General features: G+C 44.3%; 1 protein-coding gene across 3 annotated transcripts in view; it reads right to left on the reverse strand.

Annotated features, from left to right (window-relative positions):
- Positions 1–23043, reverse strand: part of LOC134345133 (P2Y purinoceptor 1-like) — an 83420-nt gene extending 60377 nt beyond the window's left edge. The window contains exons 1-3 of one of the 3 annotated variants that reach the window (XR_010017615.1): positions 22521–23036; positions 19394–19517; positions 4176–10765 (exon numbers count right to left, since the gene is read on the reverse strand). The gene's annotated coding sequence lies outside the window, so the exon portion shown is untranslated. Of the gene's footprint in view, positions 1–4175; positions 10766–19393; positions 19518–22520 lie in introns of those variants that run through there. The other 2 variants (XM_063045317.1, XM_063045318.1) reach the window with 2 other exon arrangements.
- Between the last annotated feature and the right edge of the window lie 486 nt (positions 23044–23529).

Genomic DNA, 23529 nt, shown 5'->3' on the forward strand with positions numbered 1-23529 from the left:
ACAGACATGGGGAGGAACCAAGTTATGATGACTTTTGATAACAAGAATGTGAAGTTATCGGTGTGTCCCCGGTGGACAGGGAATCATTGTGTTGATGAGTATTAACAGAAATGATATTAAATGGGCTGCGTGCAGCTGAGGTTTGGACGTTTTTAAACTAATGATGTGCAGAACGAATACAACCAGGAAAGCCTCAGAGTGGCTCAGCCTAGAGGCGGCAGGTCCGATTGAAGTAGGACGGCTGGGTTGTGAGGCTTTACAAAGCAATCAAATTCCTGCTAGGTGAAGGGTGAAGAGGTGGTGCCTCACTACAAGCTGCTCAAAGCGGAGCCACTCAGTAGAGTCAGAACAGGTCTGGTTTATTATCACAGACATGTGTTGTGAAATTTGATCTTCTGCAGCAGAAGTTGTACGGTGCAGTGAAAGACATAAAATTACTATAAGGTTTAATGAATATATGAAATAAATAGCGGAAAAAGAGGCAAAAGTAGTGAGGGGTGCTCATGGGTTCATTGTCCGTTCAGAAACCTGATGGCTGAGGGGCAAAAGCTGGGTGTGGGTCTTCAGGCTCCTGTACCTCCTCTCTGAATGCAGCAATGAGAAGATGGCATGTGCTTGGCAATGGGGGTCCTTAAGGACAGGCATTGCTTTTGTGAGGAATCACCTTTTGAAGATGTCCTGAATGATGGGGAAAACTAGAGCCCATGGTGGAGCTGACTGAGTTTACATCCATCTTCTGCTTTTATTGTCATTGTTCTACCTTTATAAATCTAACTTCTTCTAGGGTGCATCACAACCTGGTATGGAAGTTGTCCTGTTCAAGACCGAAAGAAGCTGCAGAAGATCGTGAACACGGTGCGGCACATCACACAAACCAATCTTCCATCCTTGGACTCACTTTACACCACACGCTGTCAGAGCAGTGCTGCCAGGATAATCAAGGACACGACCCACCCAGCCAACACACTTTTTGTCCCTCTTCCCTCCGGGAGAAGGCTCAGGAGCTTGAAGACTCATACAGCCAGATTTGGGAACAGCTTCTTTTCAACTGTGATAAGACTGCTGAACGGATCCTGACCTGGATCTGGGCCGTACCCTCCAAATATCCGGACCTGCCTCTGGGTTTTTTTGCACTGCCTTACTTTCCATTTTTCTATTTTCTATTTATGATTTATAATTTAAATTTTTAATACTTACTATCGATTTGTAATCCAGGGAGTGGGAAGCACAGAATCAAATATCGCTATGATGATTGTATGTTCTAGTATCAATTGCTTGGCAACAATAAAGTATAAAGTATAAATTCTTTGTCTCGAAGAATGACTCTCATACACTGTGCAAATTACTTGTTCTCTATAAGCAGTATGCAAGACAAGCTTTTCACTGTACAGAGTCCTAAAGTCAAACAACACAGAAACCGGCCCTTCAGCCCAATCAGTACATGCCTCCCAAGAGTACTCCTCTCATCTTAATCCTATGCCCTCTAGTTCGTGATTACCAACCCTGGGAAAAGACTGAGGGCACTTACCCTATGTACACCCCTCATGATTTTATACACCTCTATAAGATCACCCCTCAGTCCCTTGTGCCCCAAAATCTGTCTCATGTTCAGCCTCTCTCTCTAACAGTCCGAGCAGCATCCTTATAAATCTCCTCTGCACCCTTTCCCGCTTCATGACATCATTCGTCTGGTAGGGTGGCGAAAACGAAGCACGACGTTCCAAACGCAGCCTCACCAATGTCTTGTCCAGCTGCAACATAACATCCCAATTTCTGTATTCCGTTTGGAGACTGAGCTCATCACGTTCACGTGACAGTAATAAACCAATACCTAATTTCTGGAAGCCAATCACATTAACCATTTGATTTAGAGTTGATGCACAACACTGATAGCATTTCTTTACTTTCCATTATCTATGATGACTCACGCAATAAAACTCACCCACATCTACCATCAGAATGTATTCACAAGAATCTTGATTTCATAGCGAAAGCAACGCACACAAAATTCTGGAGGAACTTGGCAGGCCAGGATTCTGCTTTGGAGACACTGCCTGGCCTGGTGAGCTCCTGTAGCAGTTTGCATGTGTTGCTTTCAATTTCCAGCATCTGCAGATGGTGTTTTTGATTGCACAGCCAACTTTTCAGGCACATTCTAAATGTGAGCAGATGTTTATAAACCTCTGCAAAATTTGCTGTGCCAGTTCCAGTCTTCCCGCTTCATTTGACCACCTACAGCTCCATGGGCATGGCAGGCAGTCTCACCCCTCACCGACTCACTCGGATTTACTGTGTTGTTTTAGAGATACATGCCCTTCCAGCCCAATGAGCTCACACCCCCCAATTACACCCATGTAACCAATGAACCTACTTACTCCAATATCTTTGGAATGTGGGAGGAAACCGGAGCACCCAGAGGAAACCCACACAATCACACGAAAAACCTACAAACTCCTTAGGAAACATGGCAGGAATTGTACCTGGGTCACTTGCACTGTAATAGCATCACAACACCTACTACAGTTCCATGCAGCCAAACCTCTCAGGAGCAAGCTGAGGTGGTGGGGGTTTGATGCTATTGCCACTGTTTCTTTGGCGAGGGAGGGGGCTAGGGGTTTGATGGTATTGTTGTTTCTTTTGCAAGGGGGATTTGGGGGGGTGTGGGATTTGATGTTCTAGCCGCTGTTTTCTGTGTGGGTGATCTGTTAGATTTTGTGCGATGGAAGGAGCGGGGAGGATTAGGGCTTATGAGTTTTGTTCCTTTTTCCTTTTCACGTGGGGGGGGTGGTTTGATGCCTTTTCTTTCAACGACCCTCATGATTTTTTTTCTGCATTTCATCGCCATCTGGAGAAGATGAATCTCAGAGCTGTACTGTACATGCACAATTTGACAATGAAATGAACCGTGGCGCCGCTACATCCAAGAAAGTGCAAAATTTGGAGGCTGGGCTGCTGACAGCGACTGAGTGTCAAATCCTTTCACGCTAACAGAACTGGTTAGATCGTTCCTGGAGAACTGCTAAATGTTTTATTGATGTCACAAAGTACTGAGATACAGTGAAAATCTTTGTTCTTTTTATTTATTTACTTGATGGCCCTTTGAGCCATGCCACAGAGCAATTTACCAATTTAAAGCTAGCCTAATCACGGGACAATTTACAATGATGAATTAACCTACCAACCGGTAGGTTTTTGGGTGGAGGGAGGATACCGGAACAGCTGGAGGAAACCCACGTGGTCAGGGGGAGAACACACAAACTCCTTACAGGCAGCGGTGAGAATTGAACCTGCGTCGCCTGTACTATAAAACGTTGTGCTAACCGCTACACTACCGGCATCTGCACAGATCATTTCGAAACACAAGCATGAAGGGAAACGCAATAACAGAGTGCAGAATATACATGAAGTGTTAGTTACCGTTCAACAGAAAGTGCACTGCACGGGGTGGCACGGCACGGGGTAGCGCAACGCTTTATGGTACCAGCAACCTGGGTTCAAGTCCCGCCACTGCCTGTAAGGAGTTTGTATGTTCTCCCCGTAACCACGTAAATTTCCTCCAATTTCCTCCCACAGTCTAAAGACGTACGAGTTGCTAGGTTAATTGGTCATTGTAAATTGTCCTCTGGTTTAGGCTAGGGATTATTTGGTGGGTTGCTATGTGGTCTGTCTTGGAGAGTCGGAAGGGCTTATTCTATGCTGCATCTCAACAAGAGGCACAAGATACAATCAGCAGCTGACTTTCAAGTTTTTTTTACCTTCTGCCACATGGAGAGATGGGGAGGAGAGAGAGTGACCAGTGAGTGGGGTCATTGATTATGTTTTCTGCTTATCCAAGGCAGTAGAAGGTGTAGACAGAGTCTATGGAAAGTAGACTGGTTTCTGTGACGTGCTGAGCTGTGCCCACAAATCTCTGTAGTTTCTTGCAGTCTTGGACAGAGCAGTTGCCGTCCCAAACTGTGATGCATCTGGATACAATGCTTTCGACGGTGCATTTAAAAAAGACAGGGAGGGAGAAAAGGGACATACTGAATATTATGTGGAACTCAGGTCATCCCAATACAGGATAGATGTGGAAGCCATAGAAAAAGCCTAGTAAAAGGAGGGGTTTACCTGAATGCCTTGTGGATTAGAGGGTTTTGGACTACAAGGAGGGCTTGGACAAACTTGAGTTGCATCCTCTGGAGCATCAGTGGTTGAGGGGAGAGATGATTTTATAAAATTATATGAGACATAGGTGGACAGCCAGAATATCTTTTACCCAGTGCAGTAATGTCCAGTACTAGAGGACACAGATTTAAGGTGAGAAGAGGAAACTTTAAAGATGCACAAGGCAAGTTTTTCACAAAGAATGTGGCAGGTGCTTGGAATGGGCTGCCAGGGGTAGTGCTTGAGACTTTCAAGCGGCTGTCAGACACAGGAAATATAGGCAGATGGATTATGTGCAGGCAGATGACTTTTAGTCTCAGCACAGACACTGTGGGCCAAAGAAGCGTTTCCTGCGCTATACTATTCCATGGCCCATGGAGTATTACGTACCGTTCTGGTTGCCCCTCTCCAGGAAGGATGTTGAGGCTTTGGAGAGGGTACAGAAGAGGTTTGCCAGGATGCTGCCTGGTTTAGAGGACAATTGTTATCACAAGAAGCTGGATAAACTTGGGTTGTTTCCTCTGGAGCGGCAGAGGCTAAGGGGAGATCAGATAGAGGTTTACAAGATTATGAGAGACATAGATAGAGTAGGCAGCGAGTATCCGTTTCCCAGGGTAGAAATGTCTAATACCAGTGGGCATGCATTGAAGGTGAGAGGGGGTAGGTTCAAGGGAGATGCGAGGGCTAAGTTTTATACTCAGAGAGTTGGGAATGCACAAGATGCACTGCCTGGTATGGTGGTAGAGGCAAATACATTAAAGAGAAGTTTGGGTAGGCACATGGATGTGAAGTTCATAGAGGAATATAGATATTCTATAGGTAGGAGGGGTTAGTTTTTGGTGGGGGGGGTTGATTTACTTTTCAGCTGGTTCAGCACAACATTGTGGGCTGAAGGGCCTGTTCCTGTGTTGTACTGTTCGATGTCCTGTGAACTGGATAAAGACCTACTGCACAGCACAAGAGAAATCTCAATGATCCCATTCATAAATTCTTGCCCGCTGCCAATACTGGAAGGCAATACGGAAATACAATGAATAATAAATGTCCTTGTCTTTATTGATTCACTGGATGTGGATGTCATTCACCGTCTCAGTATATATTGCCCATCCCCATTTGTCCCTGAACTGAGCAAACAATAAATAACCAATGGGTCTGGAAGAAAATGAAGTGCGTCCTTACAGGAATGTTTAAACTATCAGGGACACAGATAAGGCGACAGTAACAGTCAATCCCCAAGGTAGGAGAGTCCATAACTAGGGGACATGGGTTTAGGGCGAGATGGGAAAGACTTAAAAGGGATTTGAGGGGCCTCATATTGAGGGAGGTGAATATATGGAACAAGCAGCCAGAGAAAGTGGTTTGAGTTCAAGTTTATTGTCATTCAACTGTACACATGTATTCAGCTAAATGAAACAAAGTTCCTCTGGGACCAAGGTGCAAAACACAATACATATATTACACAAAATAATATTAACATAATAAAAAAATCTTGTATTGGAGATAGTCGGGATTAAGAACAGTCAACATTTCACAGCCAACATCTTTTGTCAGAGCTTGGTTTCTCCTCACACAGATGCTGCCTGACCTGCTGAGTGTTTCCAGAATTTTCTGGTTTTACATTCATGAACCCATCAGAATCTCTTTGCAAGGGTCTTCATCATTATGTGCTGTGTCGTATGACATTGACCGTGATTGTCCTTGGCAAATCTTTCTACAGAAGTGGTTTGCCCTTGCATTCTTTTGGGCAGTGTCTTTACAAGATGGGCAACCCCAGCCATTATCAATACTCTTCAGAGATCGTCTGCCTGGCATCAGTGGTCACATAACATGAACTTGTGATGTGTACCAGCTGCTCATACAACCATCCACCACCTGCTCCTATGGTTTCACATGACCCTGATCGGGGATCGAAGCAGGTGCTACACCTTGCCCAAGGGTGACCTGCGAGCTAGCAGAGGGAAGAAGTGCCTGATACCTCCTTTGGTAGAGACGTATCTCCACCCTGTCACCTATTTCCAAGGGTAGAAATGTCAAGTACAAAAGGACATGCATTTAAGATAGAAGAAAAAAAATGGGAAAGTTCTAAGGAGATGAGTGGGGCAAGTTTTTTTTAAAAAAACACTGAGAGTAGTAGGTGCCTGGAACGGGCTGCTAGGGGTGGTGGTGGTGAAAGCAGATAGGATGGTGGTGTTTAAGAGGCTGTTAGACACGTGAATGTGCAGGAAAGGGCAGGATATGGATCATGTGCAGACAGAAGGGATTTAATTTGACTTTGTGTTCAGCACAATCATTGTGGGCCAAAGGGCCTGTTTCTGTTCTGTAGTATTCTATGTTCTCAGCAGATGGGCTTTAAAACAAACCGTTAATTCTTTGGACATTGTGACTGAGATTAGCTTTTTGTTTCTTCTTTAACGTGGGGGCATCTAGAACCAGAAGGCACAGCTTCAGAACAGAAAGGCATCCCTTTTGAACAGAGAGGAGGATCTTATCTAAATGCCCCTTATCTAAGAAAGGATGTGCTGGCATTGCACAGGGCCCAGATGAAGTTGCTAAGAATGATCCCAAGAATGAAAGGGTTAACACATGAGGACACACGACAGCTCCAGGCCTGTACTCGCTGGAGGTTAGAGGAACGAAGGGGCATTTCATTGAACCCTATCAAATATTGAAAGGCCTAGATAAAGTGCATGTCTCTTGTAGTGGGGGAGTCTTAGAACAGAGGGCACAGCCTCAGAATAGAAGGACATTCCTTTAGAACAGAGATGAGGAGAAATTTCTTTATCCAGAGACTGGTGAATCTGTGGAATTCATGATGACAGACAGCTGCAGAGGCAAAGTCATTAGAATATTTAACGTGGAGGGTGATATTTCCGTGATTAGTGAGGGTGTCAAAGGTTACGGGGAGAACACAGGTGAATGGGGTTGAAGGGGATAATGAATCAGCCACGATGGACTCAATAGGCCAAATAACCTAAATAATCTATGTCTTATAGCTTTATGGGTGCCTGGAAAAGGATGCCAATGGTGATGGAAGCAGGTACAATAGTTGTTAGACAGGCTCATGAACAACCAGGGAATGGAGAGATATTGATTATTTGCAGGCAGAAGAGATTTAATTTAATTTGATATAATGTTTGGTACAAGCATTGTGGGTCGATGGGCCTGTTCCTGTGCTCTACTGTTCAATGTTCTAACCAGATGGGTTTTAAGGCAATCCCGAATTTCTCTGGTCATTGTTACTGAGAGTAGCTTCTTGTTTCCTGTTAAATCCTGGTTTTATTTTATTGGATTTAAATGAAACCTGAATCCAACAGCTGTCAGGGTGGGATTCACACTCACAGTTATGGATCTGTGGGCCACATTCCCTGCTCCTAGATCAGCAATCAAGCTGCAGAGGGTTGTAGGTTTAGTCGGCTCCATCTTGGGTACTAGCCTACAAAGTACCTGGGACATCTTCAAGGAGCAGTGTCTCAGAAAGGCAGCGTCCATTATTAAGGACCTCCAGCACCCAGGGCATGCCCTTTTCCCACTGTTACCATCATATAGGAGGTACAGAAGCCTGAAGCGACACACTCAGCGATTCAGGAACAGCTTCTTCCCCTCTGCCATCTGATTCCTAAATGGACATTGAACAGTTGGACACTACCTCACTTCTTTTAATATATAGTACTTCTGTTTTTTTTGCACGATTTTTAATCTATTGAACACACGTATACTGTAATTGATTTACTTTTTTTTCCCTTCTATATTATGTATTGCGTTAAACTGCTGCTGCTAAGTTAACAAATTTCACGTCACATGCCGGTGATAATAAACCAGATTCTGATTCTGACTTGAGCCCATCTGTGGATCTATGGAAGTAAATGAGCGGTCAGCATTTTGGATTGAGAACCACAGATGAAGAGTTTCGACCCAAACGTCAACTGTCCACTTCCCACCATAGATGCTGTTTGACCTGCTGGGTTCCTCCAGCATTTTGTGTGTTGCTCCAGATTTCCAGCACCCACAGAATATCTTGCATCTTTTTACTAAGTATCTTTTTTCCATGGTTCGGGTGTTGAAGACTCTGAGGAATCTGAGGGAGAGGGATCGGAATCTGGAACATGCTGCATGATGAGGTGGTGGAGGTAGGAACTCTCACAGCATCTGGGAAACATCTGGAGAAGTACCTGAATCTCTATGATAGAGAAGGTGCAGGACCTAATGTGAGGGCATGGAATTATGCTGATAGGTACACGAGTATGGACATGATAATCTAATGTTTATGGGATAAGCATAGACAACTGAGACTCTGAGACTAACTGGGGGTGGGGGGGTGCATGTGATGCTGTGGTCAACATGAATTAGATTGCCCAAAGAACCCATTTCCATGCTGTGTTATTCTGTGACTCTATTCACCACTGGGCTTGTCTAGAAAATTATCCTCTTTGTCCCTGGAAATGAATGGCCATCACTTTAGAATCATACTGCCTTCAGCCCATAACCTTTGACACCTGGACTAGTCAAGAATCTATCGAACTCTACTTTAAATATACCCAATGACATGCCCTCTGTTCTAAAGAGACATCTTTATGTTCTGAGGCTGTACGCTCTGGTCATAGACTCCCCCACCAAAGGAAACATCCTCTCCATATCCAGTCTACCTAGGCCTTTCAATATTCAATAGGTTTCAATGAGATCACTCCCTCCACCGTTCTCTTAAACTCCAGTAAGTACAAGTCCAGAGCGATCAGATGCTCCTCATATGCCACCCTTTCATGGGCTCAGGTGCCCATCTGAGTTAGCTTATGGTTCTGGATGAGTGCACCTAAACTTCAGCACCTAGTACAGCAACTTGCCCACCTTTGATCCATATCCCTCTGAACCTTTCCTATCCATGTACTTGTCAAGGTGTCTGGTAAATATTGCCAATGTACCTGCTTCCACTACCATGAGACACAGGTGCAGAATTAGGCCATTCAGCCCATTGAGTTTACTCTGCCACTCCATCATGGCTGATCCCGGATCCCACGCAACCCCATACACCTGCCTTCTCACCATATCCTTTGATGCCCTGATCAATCAGGAAACAAGCAACTTCTTTTCTGAGGTATGGAACCCAAAGCTGTTGACAAAAGTGCGGCCTGACCAATGTCTTATAAAAGCTCAGCACTATCTCCTTGCTTTTGTATTCTTTTCCCCTTGAAATAAGTCAAATCAAGTCAAGTCACCTTTATTGTCATTTCGACCATAACTGCTGGTACGTTACACAGTGAAAATGAGACAACGTTTTTCAGGACCATGGCAACATTGCCAACATGCCAACATTGCATTTGCCTTCTTTACCACAGACTCAACCTGTAAATTAACCTTCTGAGTGTCTTGCACAAGGACTCCCAAGTCTCTTTGCACCTCTAATGTTTCTGACTTCTCCCCATTTAGATAATAATCCGCACTATTGTTCCTTTTACCAAAATGCATTATCATACATTTCCCAACACTGTATTACATCTGCCACTTTTTTGCCTATTCTTCCGATTTGTCTGTCCTGCTACAATCACCTTGCTTCCTCAGCAATACCTACCCCTCCACCTATCTACGTATCATCCGCAAACTTTGCCACAAGGCCATTAATTCTATTATCTAGATCACTGACAAACAATGTCAAAAGCAGCAGTCCCAATACTGACCCCTGAGGAACACACTAGTCACCGGTAGCCAAGCAGAAAAGGCCCCTTTTATTCCCACTCGCTGTCTCCTGCCCATCAGCCATTCCATTATCCATGTCAGTATCTTTCCTGTAACTCCATAGGATTTTATCTTGTTAAGCAGCCTCATGTCTGGCACCTTATCAAACACCTTCTGAAAATCCAAGTAAATGACATCTGTCCAATACATGGATGGGAGGTGTATGGAGGGATATGGTCCGTGTGCAGGTCAGTGGAACTAGGCAGAAAATGGTTCGGCACAGCCAAGAAGGGCCAAAAGGCCTGTTTCTGTGCTGTAGTTTCTATGGTTCTATGGTTCTACTGCCTCTCCTTTGTCCACCCTGCTTGCTACTTCCTCAAAGAACTGATTTGTCAGGCAAGATTTTCCTTTACAGGAACCATACTGACTTTGACTTTTTTTATCATTAGTCTCCAATTACAGTTAAAGTCAGAAGTTTACATACACCTTAGCCAAATAACTCAGTTTTTCACAATTCCTGACATTTAATCCTAGAAAACATTCCCTGTCTTAGGTCAGTTAGGATCACTACTTTATTTTATGAATGTGAAATGTCAGAATAATAGTAGAGAGAATGATTTACTTCGGCTTTTATTTCTTTCATCACTTTCCTAGTGGGTCAGAAGTTTACATACACTTTGTTAGTATTTGGTAGCATTGCCTTTAAATTGTTTATCTTGGGTCAAACATTTTGGGTAGCCTTCCACAAGCTTCTCACAGTAAGTTGCTGGAATTTTGTTCCATTCCTCCAGACAGAACTGGTGTAACTGAGTCAGGTTTGTAGGCTTCCTTGCTTGAACACACTTTTTCAGTTCTGCCCACAAATTTTCTATTGGATTGAGGTCAGAAAATGATGTCAAGTCTGGTTCATCCTTGGGAGCAATTTCCAAACGCTTGAAGGTACCACGTTTATCTGTACAAACAATAGTACACAAGTATAAACACCATGGGACCACACAGCCGTCATACCACTCAGGAAGAAGACGCATTCTGTCTCCTAGAGATGAACATACTTTGGCGCGAGAAGTGCAAATCAATCCCAGAACAACAGCAAAGGACCTTGTGAAGATGCTGGAGGAAACAGGTAGACAAGTATCTATTTCCAAAGAAAAATGAGTCCTATATTGACACAACCTGAAAGGCTGCTCAGCAGGGAAGAAGCCACTGCTCCAATACCACCATAAAAAAGCCAGACTACAGTTTGCAAGTGCACACGGGGACAAAGATCTTACTTTTTGGAGAAATGTCCTCTGGTCTGATGAAACAAATATTGAACTATTTGGCCATAATGACCATCGTTATGTTTGGAGGAAAAAGGGTGAGGCTTGCAAGCCGAAGAACACCATCCCAACCGTGAAGCATGGAGGTGGCAGCATCATGTTGTGGGGGTGCTTTGCTGCAGGAGGGACTGGTGCACTTCACAAAATAGATAGCATCATGAGGAAGGAATATTATGTGGATATATTGAAGCAACATCTAAAAACATCAGCCAGGAAGTTAAAGCTCGGTCGCAAATGGGTCTTCCAAATGGACAATGACCCCAAGCATACCTCCAAAGTTGCAGCAAAATTGCTTAAGGACAACAAAGTCAAGGTAGTGGAGTGGCCATCACAAAGCCCTGACCTCAATCCGATAGAAAATTTGTGGGCAGAACTGAAAAAGCGTGTGCGAGCAAGGAGGTCTACAAACCAGACTCAGTTACACCAGTTCTGTCTGGAGGAATGGAACAAAATTCCAGCAACTTATTGTGAGAAGCTTGTGGAAGGCAACCCAAAACGTTTGACCCAAGTTAAACAATTTAAAGGCAATGCTACCAAATACTAACAAAGTGTATGTAAACTTCTGACCCACTGGAAAAGTGATGAAAGAAATAAAAGCTGAAATAAATCATTCTCTCTACTATTATTCTAACATTTCACATTCTTAAAATAAAGTAGTGATCCTAACTGACCTAAGACAGGGAATGTTTTCTAGGATTAAATGTCAGGAATTGTGGAAAAACTGAGTTTAAATGTATTTGGCTAAGGTGTATGTAAACTTCTGACTTCAACTGTACCCCAAAACCTCATCCTTAATAATAGACTCCAATACTTTCCCAGCCACTGAGGTTAGGCTACCTGGCCTAAAATATCTCTTTTTTGCCTTCCTCCCTTCTTAAAAGTGCAGTGATATTTGCAATCTTCCAGCCCTTCAGGACCATGCCAGAGTCAAGTGATTCTTGAAAGATCATGACCAATGCATCTGTTATCTCTTCAGCATCCTCTCTTAGGATTCTGGGATGTAGTCCATCAGGCCCAGGTGACTTATCCACCTTAAAGGCCTTTGAGTTTGATAGCACTTTTTCCTTCGTAATAGCAATGGCACTCACTCCTGCTCCTTGACACTCACAGACCTCTGGCATACTGCTAGTGTCCTCCACAGTGAAGACAGATGCAAAGTACCCATTAAGTTCATCTGCCATTTCTTCCCCCATTACTACCTAACCAGCATCATTTTCCAGTGGTCCAATATCAACTCTCACCTCCCTTTTACTCTTTAGGTAACTGAAAAAAACTTTTGGTATCCTGCTTTATATTATTGGTTAGTCTGCCCTCATATTTTGTCTTTTCCCCTCTTATAGCTTTTTAAGTTGCTTTTTATTGGACTTTAAAAGCTTCTCAATCATCCAACATCCCACTCACTTTTGTTACCTAAAATGCCCTTTCCTTGGCTTATTTGCAGTCCTTAACTTCCCTTGTCAGCCATGGTTGCCTACCCCTGCCATTTGACAACTTCTTCCTCTGTGGGATATACTGTATCTATCATGTGACTTGTGAAATATTCCCAGAATCTTCAGCCATCTCTGCTCTGCTGTCATCCCTGCCAGTATCCTCCTCCAATCCACCTGGGAAGCTCCTCTCTCGTGCCTCTGTAATTCCCTTTATTCCATTGCAGTACTGATACATTTGAGTTATGCTTCTCCCTCTCAAAGTGCAGTATGAGTTCAATCATATTATGATCACTGCCTGCTAAGGGTTTTCTTATGTTATGCTCCCTAATATGATCTGGGTTATTACACAACATCCAGTCTAAGGCAGCTTTTCCCAGAGTAGGCTCAAGCACAAGCTGCTTCAAAAAGCCATTTCATGGGCATTCAACAAATTCCCTCTCTTGCAATCCGACACCAACCTGATTTTCCCAATCCCCTTGCATCTTGAAGGCCCCATTACAATTACCCTTATTACATGCCTTTTCCAGCTCCAATAATGGTTTTTTTTTGCCTTTGCAATTTCTTAATTTCACCAACAAAGATTCAGCATTTTCTGACTCTATGTCACATCTTTCAAAAGATGTAATTTTATCTCTTCCCAACAGAGCCACACCACTGCTCATGCCTTCCTGCCTGTCCTTTTGATACATAGTATATCCTTTGATGTTAAACTCCCAGATATGGCCTTCTTTCAGCCACGACTCAGTGATCCCCACAATGTTATACTAACCAATCTCTAATTGCTCCGCGAGTTCGTCCACCTTATTCCGAATGCCATGCGCATTTAAATACAGCACCTTCAGTCCTGCATTCTTCACCCTTTTGAATTTTGTCTCTGTGGTACAACTTATCTCCTTGTTTTGTCTGTATTTGTACCCAATCATTGACTAGTCCTTCCTCACATTCATGTTACATCCAACATCTACTTGTAAACCCGCTGGTTCATCCTCAGCTCCATCATCCTGGTTCCCAACCTCCTGTCATATTAGTTTAAACCACTCCCAACAGCTCTAGTAAATCTGCCCGCAAAGATATTGGTCCCCCTCAGATTCAAGTGCAGCCCGTCCCTTTTGTACAGGTCCCACCTGCCCCAGAAGAGGTCCCAATTATCCAGAAATCTAAATCCCTGCCCCTTGCTCCAACTCTTCAGCCATGTGTTTATCTGTCACCCCATTCTTTATTTTTTTTATATATTAAGTGCAATCATGAACAATAGCCAGATCAGAAATGCTGATCAAGTCAACTAGTTCCCAAAGACAACTCTGATAGGCCAGTCAGATGGTTCACTGCTGCTCAGCGGTAGAACACAAAACAGGCACAAGGGTCGCTAGCCCCTGTACCCCAGAAACACACCTGAGCGGTGCGGCCGAGGTGTGTGCTATGCAAGACCTGACCTGAAAGCATTATGTTGTCTCATAACAGATCGTGTTCACGGTGGAACAGCTTAGTCAAGGATGGGATGATCAACACAGATGCACAAATTATACCTCCAACACCCCATTCTGTTTCTGTGCTCACTGTTGCGTGGCACAGGCAGCAATCCCGAGATTACCACCCTTAAGGTCCTGCTTCTCAGCTTCTTTCCTAACTTCCTATATTCTTTTTTCAGGACCTCCTCTCTTTTCCTTCTTAAGTCGTTGGTACCAATATGTACCACAACTTCTGGCTGCTCACCCTCCCTTTTCAGGATATTGTGGACACATCCAGAAACATCTCAGACCCTGGCATCCAGGAAGCAAACTACCATCCGTGTTTCCTTTTTGCATCCCCAGAATCACTTATCTGTCCCCCTGACTATAGAGTCCCTATTACTGCTGCCATCCCCTTCGGTTCCTGACCCTTCTGAGCCATAGGGTCAGACTCAATGCCAGAGGTACAGCCACTGTCGCTTCTCCCAGCTAAGTCATCCCTCCCAATAGTACTCAAAATTGACTACTTATTGTTGAGGGAATGGCCACAGGGGTGTCTCCACTATCTGACATTCCCCCTTCTCTCTCCTGACAGTCACCTATTAATCTGTCTCCTGGAGCCTAGGAGTGACTATCTCTCTCGAGCTCCTGTCCATCACTGCTTCACTTTCCCTAACAAGCCGAAGGTCATCGAGCTGCAACTTCAGTTCCCTAACATGGTCTCTAAGAAGCTGCATCTTGATGCACCGGGTGCAAATGTGGCCATCGGGGAGGCTGGGAGTCTCATGGAAATCCCACATCCAATACCCCAAACAGAACACAGGCTCTATAGACATATCCCCTATCCTCTCTGGAGTTGAATAAGAAATAAGGGATGAACCTACCTAGACTCCGCCTGTTCTCACCGAAGTCCTGTTTAAGCCAACGCCTTCTTACTCTGACTCAAACTATTCCGCTAGGTGGTACTTCTCTTTTATAGAGACAATAGGTGCAGGAGTAGGTCATCCGGCCCTTCGAGCCAGCACCGCCATTTACTGTGATCATGGCCGATCATCCAAATTCAGTACCCCGTTCCTGCCTTCTCCCCATATCCCTTGACTCGCCTATTATTAAGAGCTCTATCCAACTCTTTCATGAAAGCATCCAGAGAATTGGCCTCCACTGCCTTCTGAAGCAGAGTATTCCACAGATCCACAACTCTCTGGCTGAAAAAGTTTTTCCTCAACTCTGTTCTAAATGGCCTACCCCTTATTCTCAAATTGTGGCCTCTGGTTCTGGACTCCCCCAACATCGGAAACATGTTTCCTGCCTCTAGCGTGTCCAATCCCTTAATAATATATGTTTCAATCAGATCCCCTCTCATCCTTCTAAATAGATAAGGTTTCAATCTCGGATTACGATCTGCGGTAACTGGGATCATCCTCCTAGAGACTGAGTTTCCCATCGAAACTCTTCATTGGACCTGCGGGGGAACACTACTGATGTGTCTGCACAGTACTCCAATCAATGGATGCATAGGATAAATAGAGAGATAGCAGGATAGTTAGAGAGATAAATAGACACAGACTACAAGACATAGGAGCAGAATTAGGCTATTCAGCTATTGAGTCTACTCTGCCATTTTTTAATCAACCCCATTGTCCTGCCTTCTCTCCATAACCTTTCATAGAAACATAGAAAATAGGTGCAGGAGTAGGCCATTCGGCCCTTCGAGCCTGCACCACCATTCAGTATGATCATGGCTGATTATCCAACTCAGAACCCTGTACCAGCCTTCCCTCCATACCCCCGATTCCTTTAGCCACAAGGGTCATATCTAACTCCCTCTTAAATATAGCCAATGAACTGGCCTCAACTGTTTCCTGTGTGAAGAAGTTTTTCCTAATCTCGGTCCTAAAAGGCTTCCCCTTTATCCTCAAACTGTGACCCCTCGTTCTGTATTTCCCCAACATCGGGAACAATCTTCCTGCATCTAGCCTGTCCCATCCTTTTAGGATTTTATACCTTTCAACAAGATCCCCCCTCAATTTTCTAAATTCCAACGAGTATAAGCCTAGTTCATCCAGTCTTTCATCATATGAAAGTCCTGCCATCCCAGGAATCAATCTGGTGAACCTTCTTTGTACTCCTTCTATGGCAAGGATGTCTTTCCTCAGATTAGGGGACCAAAACTGCACACAACACTCCAGATGTAGTCTCACCAAGGCCTTGTACAACTGCAGTAGTACCTCCCTGCTCCTGTACTCGAATCCTCTCGCTATAAATGCCAGCATACCATTGGCCTTTTTCACCGCCTGCTGTACCTGCATCCCTACTTTCAATGACTGGTGTATAATGACACCCAGGTCTCGTTGCACCTCCCCTTTTCCTAATCGGCCACCATTCAGATAATAATCTGTTTTCCTGTTTTTGCCACCAAAGTGGATAACCTCACATTTATCCACATTAAATTGCATCTGCCATGAACTTGCCCACTCACCTAACCTATCCAAGTCACCCTGCATCCTCTTAGCATCCTCCTCACAGCTAACACTGCCGCCCAGCTTCGTGTCATACGCAAACTTGGAGATGCTGCATTTAATTCCCTCATCCAAGTCATTAATATATATTGTAAACAACTGGGGTCCCAGCACTGAGCCTTACAGTACCCCACTAGTCACTGCCTGCCATTCTGAAAAGGTCCCATTTATTCCCACCCTTTGCTTCCTGTCTGCCAACCAATTCTCCACCCACATCAATACCTTACCCCCAATACCGTGTGCTTTAAGTTTGCACACTAATTTCCTGTGTGGGACCTTGTCAAAAGCCTTTTGAAAATCCAAATATACCACATCCACCGGTTCTCCCCTATCCACTCTACTAGTTACATCCTCAAAAAATTCTATGAGATTCGTCAGTCATGATTTTCCTTTCACAAATCCACGCTGACTTCGTCTGATGATTTCACTGCTTTCCAAATGTGCTGTTATCACATCTTTGATAACTGACTCTAGCAGTTTCCCCACCACCGATGTTAGGCTAACCGGTCTATAATTCTCTGGTTGCTCTCTCCCTCCTTTTTTAAAAAGTGGGGTTACATTAGCCACCCTCCAATCCTCAGGAACTAGTCCAGAATCTAAAGAGTTTTGAAAAATTGTCACTAATGCATCCACTATTTCTTGGGCTACTTCCTTAAGCACTCTGGGATGCAGACCATCTGGCCCTGGGGATTTATCTGCCTTTAATCCCTTCAAGTTCCTAACACCACTTCCCTACTAACATGTATTTCACTCAGTTCCTCCATCTCACTGGACCCTCTGTCCCCTACTATTTCCGGAAGATTATTTATGTCCTCCTTAGTGAAGACAGAACCAAAGTAATTATTCAATTGGTCTGCCATGTCCTTGCTCCCCATAATCAATTCACCTGTTTCTGTCTGTAGGGGACCTACATTTGTCTTAACCAATCTTTTTCTTTTCACATATCTATAAAAGCTTTTACAGTGCCCTGACTAATCAAGGACCTATCAACCTCGACATTAAATACACCCAATGACCTAGCTTCCACAGCTGTCTGTGGCATGAATTCAGAGTCACCAACCTCTGGCTAAAGAAATTCCTCCTCAGATCCATTCTAAATGGATGTCCCTCTGTTCTAATGCTGTGCCTTCTGGTCCTAGACTCCCCCACCATAAGAAACATCCTTTCCACATCCACTCCATCAAGGCCGTTAATTATTTGGTAGCTTTCAATGAGATCCTCTCCAATGTTCCTTAATTCCATCAAGTAAAGGTCCACAGCTATCAATCACTCTTCACACGATTATTCGTTCAATCCCATAATCATTCTTGTTAACCTCCGTTAAACCCTCTACAATGTCAGTGCATTCTTTCTCAAATAAGGAACCCAAAACTCCTTAAAATACTTCAAGTGAGGCCCCCCAGTGTGTTATAAAGGCTCAAGATTACAGCCCAACTCCCCAAATCTTCCTCCACTACATTGACAACTGCATTGGTGCTGCTTCCTGTATCCATGCTGAGCTCATCAATTTCATCAATTTTGCCCCTAACTTCAACCCTGCCCTTAAATTCACTTGGTCCACTTCAGACACCATCTTCCTCTTTCTTGATTTTTCCTTCTCCATCTCTGGAGGCAAACTGCCAAGCAATGTCTATCTTTTATAATCCTATCAATTCTTACAGGTATCCTAACTATACTTCTCCCCACTCATCTCCTGTAAAAATGCTACTCTCTTTACTCAGTCTCTTTGCACTAAACTCCCTCCCAGCACTTATCCCTGCAAGCAGCCTTTCTGCTACACCTGCCCATTCACCTGCCCCTTCACCTCCATTCAGGGCCACAGACAGTCCTTCCAGGTGAGGCAACACTTCACCTGCAAACATGCTGGCATGTCTATTGTCTCTGGTGCTCCCGATACAGCATCTTCTACAGTGGTGAGACTTGTGATAAACTGGGGGACAGCTTCGTCAAGCATCTGTGCTCCATCAGCAAAAAGCAGGACTTCCCGGTGGGTGGCCAAACATTTTAATTCTGATTCCAATCTCATTCTGATGTGTTGATCTATTGCAACCTCTTGTGCCAAGATGAGGACACCCTTGGGGAGGAGGAGCAACATCTTATATTCCATCTAGGTAGCCTCCAACCTCATTGCCTGAAGATTGCTTTCTCCTTCTGGTACAAATATTCACCCCTCCCCTCTTCTTCTGTTTGACTCTCAGTCCTTTTACTTCTTCTCACCTGCCTATCACCTCCTCCTGGGTCCCTTCCTCCTTCCCTTTCTCCTATAGCCCACTCTTCTCTCCTATCGGGTTCCTTCATCTCCAGCTCTTTATCTTTCCAACCCACCTGGCTTCAACTATCACCTAACAATCCTCCTTCTCTTCCCCCTCCCTTTCTATTCTGGCGTCTTCTCCCTTCCTTTTCAGTCCTAAAGAAGGGTTTCAAACCAAAATGTTGATTGTCTATTCATTTCCCGAGATGCTGCCTAAACTGCCGGGATCCTCCAGCATCTTGTGTGTGTTGCTCAGCATTACATCTTTACTTTTGTATTCTAGTCCTCTCAAAAGAAAAGCTAACATTGTGTTTGCCTTCCTCACCACCGACTCAACCTGCAAGTTAACCTTTGGGGAATCCTGCATGCCTTTGCACCTTTGATATTTGAATTTTCTCTCCATTTAGAAAATAGTCTGTGCTTGTATTCCTTCTACCAAAATGCATGACCAAACACTTCACCACACTGTATTCCATCTGCCACTTCTTTGCTTAATCTGTCCAAGTCCTGGTGCAGCCTCGCTGCGTCCTCAGTACCAACAGCCCCTCCACCCATCTTCATATCGTCCACAAAGTTGGCCACAAACCATCTGTCGTCAAAATTGTTGACATACCATGTAAAAAGAAGCAGTCCCATCACCGACCCCGTCACCGGCAACCCAGGAGAAAAGGCTCCCTTTATTTCCACTCTTTGCCTCCTGCCAATCCGCTGCTGCTTTATCCATGTTAGACCCTTTCCTGTAACAACATGGTCTCATAGCTTGTTAAGCAACCTCATGTGCGGCACCGTGTCAAATGCATTCCAAAAATCCAAGTACACACCATCCACTGAGTCTGTCTGTCCTGCTTGTTATTTCCTCAAAGAATTCTAACAGGTTTGTCAGGCAAGATTTTGACTTAGGGAAACTATGCTGACTTTGGCCTATTTTACCAAGAATGCAAAAACCACATCCTTAACAACTGACTCTAACATCTTCCCAATAATTGAGCGCGAACACGAGGAATTCTGCAGATGCTGGAAATTCAAGCAGCACACATCAAAGTTGCTGGTGAACGCAGCAGGCCAGGCAGCATCTCTAGGAAGAGGTGCAGTCGACGTTTCAGGCCAAGACCCTTTGTCAGGACTAACGAAGGTCTATAATTTCCTTTCAACACACACAGAATAGGAGGAAATCAGCAGCACAGGAAGCATCTATGGAAAAGAGTAAATAGTTGATGTTTCGGGCTGAGACCCTTCCTCAGGCGTGTAAGTGGCAAATAAAGATGATCCTTGATAGATAGAATGATGGAAGGATAGAAGCACCCATAAATAGGTGGATTGGAGGATAGACAGAATGATAGAATGAGAGATAGAACAATGTATAGGGACTGATTGTAGACTTCAGAAGAGAGAAACCAGAGGTACGAGTCCTCATCAGAGGTGGAAGGGGTCAGTAATTTTAAATTCCTGGGTGTTATTACTTGGGAGGGCCTGTCCTGGGCCCAGCAGGCAAGTGCAATTACCAACAAACCAAGAAAGTTTGCAGAGATTCAGCATGACATTGAAAATTTTGACAAATTTATTTAGAAGTGTATTAAAAAGTGTATTGACTGGCTGCATTATGGCCTGGTATGGGAACACCAATACGTTTCGGTAGAAAATCTGACAAAAGGGAGTGGATTTGGCCCAGTGAGTCATGGGCAAAGCCCTCCCAACCATTGAGAAAGTCTACTTGAAACACTGTCATAGGAAAGCAGCATGCATCATCAAAGAATATCACCACTCAGGCCATGCTCTTTTCTCGGGCTGCCATCAGGTATAAGGTGCAGAAACCTCAGGACTTGCACCACCAGGTTCAAGAACAGTTACTATGTCTCAGCCTTCTGGCTTTTGAAAAAAAAGGGGGATAACTACACTCACCTACCCATCTGTTGAGAAGTTGCCACAGCCAATGATCTTACTTTAAGGACTCTATCTTGTTATTGCGTGCTCTAGTTATTTATTGCTATTTATTTATAATTGCATTTGCAGTTTGTCGTCTTCTACGCTCTACTTGATCTTTCATTGATCCCATTTACAGTTTCTATTCTATAGATTTGCTGCGTATGCCCACAGGAAAAAAAGAATCTCAAGGTCCTATGTGGTGACATACATGTACTCTGAAAATAAAATTTACCTTGAGCTTTGAATTATTCAGAACAATAGTTAGATAGATGGATGGAGCCAAAGAGGAGTAGTGAGGTTGTATTCAGTGGATATGGTGCAGTCCATCACAGGTAAATCCCTCCCCACCATTGAGCACAATTACACAAAGCAGCGTCCATCATCAGGGACCCCCACCACCCAGCTCATGCTCTCTTCTCACTGCTGTCACCAGGAAGAAGGTCCCGGGTGTCTCAGGACTCACACCACCAGGTTCAGAAACAGTAATATTACTCCTCAGTCATCAGGCTCTTGAACCAAAGGGGATAACTTCACTTACCCCATCACCGAACTATTTCCACAACCCGTTGACTCACTTTCAAGGACTCTTCATCTCATGCTCTTGATATTTATTGCTTATTATTATTATTATTATTTCTTTCTTTTTGTATTTGCAGTGTGTTGCCTTTGCAGACTGGTTGTCTGCCCTGTCGGTGCGGCTGTTCATTGATTCTGTCATGGACTTATTGAGTATGCCCGCAAGAAAATGAAATGAAAAGAAAGTGACAATATATGAAGTTTGATCGTAATTTTACTTTGAACATTTGGTGGGTTGGTGGACCGTTCAGAAATCTGATGCCAAATTCCCATTTAAATTGCCCTCTCAAAATTTAAATCCTCTGGTATTTAGTTCCCCGGGAGCAGATCTGTCAGCATTCAATGTATTGACGCCCTTCATGATTTCACCTCCTCCAAACGTTCTCCTGAGCATTCACTCCATCAAAAGTCCTCATTAATTCTGTAATCCCTCTATTACGACATCATCCTTTCTGACAGAGCCCTCCACACCACTACAGCGAGCCTGCCCCGAGAAAACAGCAGTGTCGTCTAGGACCCCTACATCTACACCATGATGTTTCCTCGCTACCGACATCGGGCGGGAGGTACAGGAGCCTCAGGACCCACACCACCAGCTTCAGGATCAGCTACCTTTCAACCAACACATATAACTGCACAGTTTGTACAATTGCAAAACATCTTTTTATGCACATCGGCTGTTTGGCATGTCTCCGTGCGAAGCTTTTCATTGATTCTATCGCGTTTCTTTGTATCCACTGTGAACGCCCGAAGGAAAATGAATTTTAGCGTTGTCTACGTCCTTTGATAATGAATGTACTTGGAACTTTGAACGTTTATTATCTCTAGAAAGCTTGAAGGTTTCTAACCTGGAGGGCCACGCGTGAGAAGTGGGAGGTGGGATTGCGAATTCTCCTCGCACCCTCTCAAGTACAGTACCAGGAACACCAGTTTAGTGACTTCCACTAAAGTGGAGATGTGCCTGCTCGCCTGACACTCCCATTCCATCAACCCACACACATGTTTTCTCATTGTCACATTTTTTTTTGTTTAACCGCACGCAGTTCGTTTAACATCGGGGCGTATTGCAACCTGCCGAGCCGCGTATTCACCATTAACGCAAGAACAGCCAGGCGAAAATCAGATCAGCCAAGAAAATCGAGGACTGTCACGACAGAAAACTACACACGCGCAGTCCCTTGTGATACAAAGTTACTCGAGAGAGACACAAAAGTTACCTTAACAAGATGAATTTTACGTACCACATACTGCAGACTTCCCAAATACCCAACGATAGGTCAAGAATCACATCCACCGGGGATAATTGGAGAGAGAAGCGCGGGAGTTAACGAGAAGTTTCTCCCTGTTCTCGCTGCTTCTGCTCTCTTCCATTGAAAGTCACTATACCCTCCGAAAGATCTCACAGACATACAGAGAACACAACATGCGTCTATCTAATGTCGCTCCTGTCCGCGCTTCTGTGGGGTGGCGTCACGGGGCAGGCGTGGCCTTGGAAGCCCCCTCCCTTTTTTTATTTCTGCTCCCTCAGCTTCTCGCCGGAGTAACATTACATTGCTCGCATCAGATTTCATCTCGCTCTCTGGCGGTTGTGAAATAACCCCGAGATCTCCGAGCTAATTAGTTACATTTCCCCACTCTGTCGAAACTCCAGCCGAGAGAAGCTGGGGGAAAGAAGGAGCAGTAATGAGGCCGTTCAGCCCATCGCGACTGCTCCACCATTCAACACTTCATTCTCCTGTACTCCTGGCCCTCCTTTTAGCCGGAAGGATTTTTATTTCTGCAAACCAATTCCCCTTTGCGCTCTTTAAATTGGGTAAAATTATTTCCTCCTAAGAAACTGTGAAGTTCTAAAGTTTTCAGTTAATAACCCTTTTATTAACTAGCACACGGAAGCGGAGGGATGATTGACAAGTGTTCAGTTTCTGGGCGGGACATAACTCGCCACTGGCAACTCTAGTTCTGTCCCCGGACAAGCGGTGTCATTTGCCGCTGGTATAGTCGATTATCATCGGGCAGAAGATACAAAGTCTTGAAAGCACGTATCATAGACTCAAGGACAGCTTCTACCCTGCTGTTATAAGACTGTTGAACAGTTCTCTGGTACCATAAAATGGACTTTTGGAACTCACGATCTTCTTCGCTGTGGCCTTGCACGTTATAGTCTACCTTTACTGTTCTTTCTCTGTATCTGTAACAAGTCACAAATCATAGAACACAACAGCACAGAAACAGGACTTTTGGCCCATCTAG

This window comes from Mobula hypostoma, chromosome 4, assembly GCF_963921235.1.
Source record: "Mobula hypostoma chromosome 4, sMobHyp1.1, whole genome shotgun sequence".
Lineage (NCBI taxonomy): Eukaryota > Metazoa > Chordata > Chondrichthyes > Myliobatiformes > Myliobatidae > Mobula > Mobula hypostoma.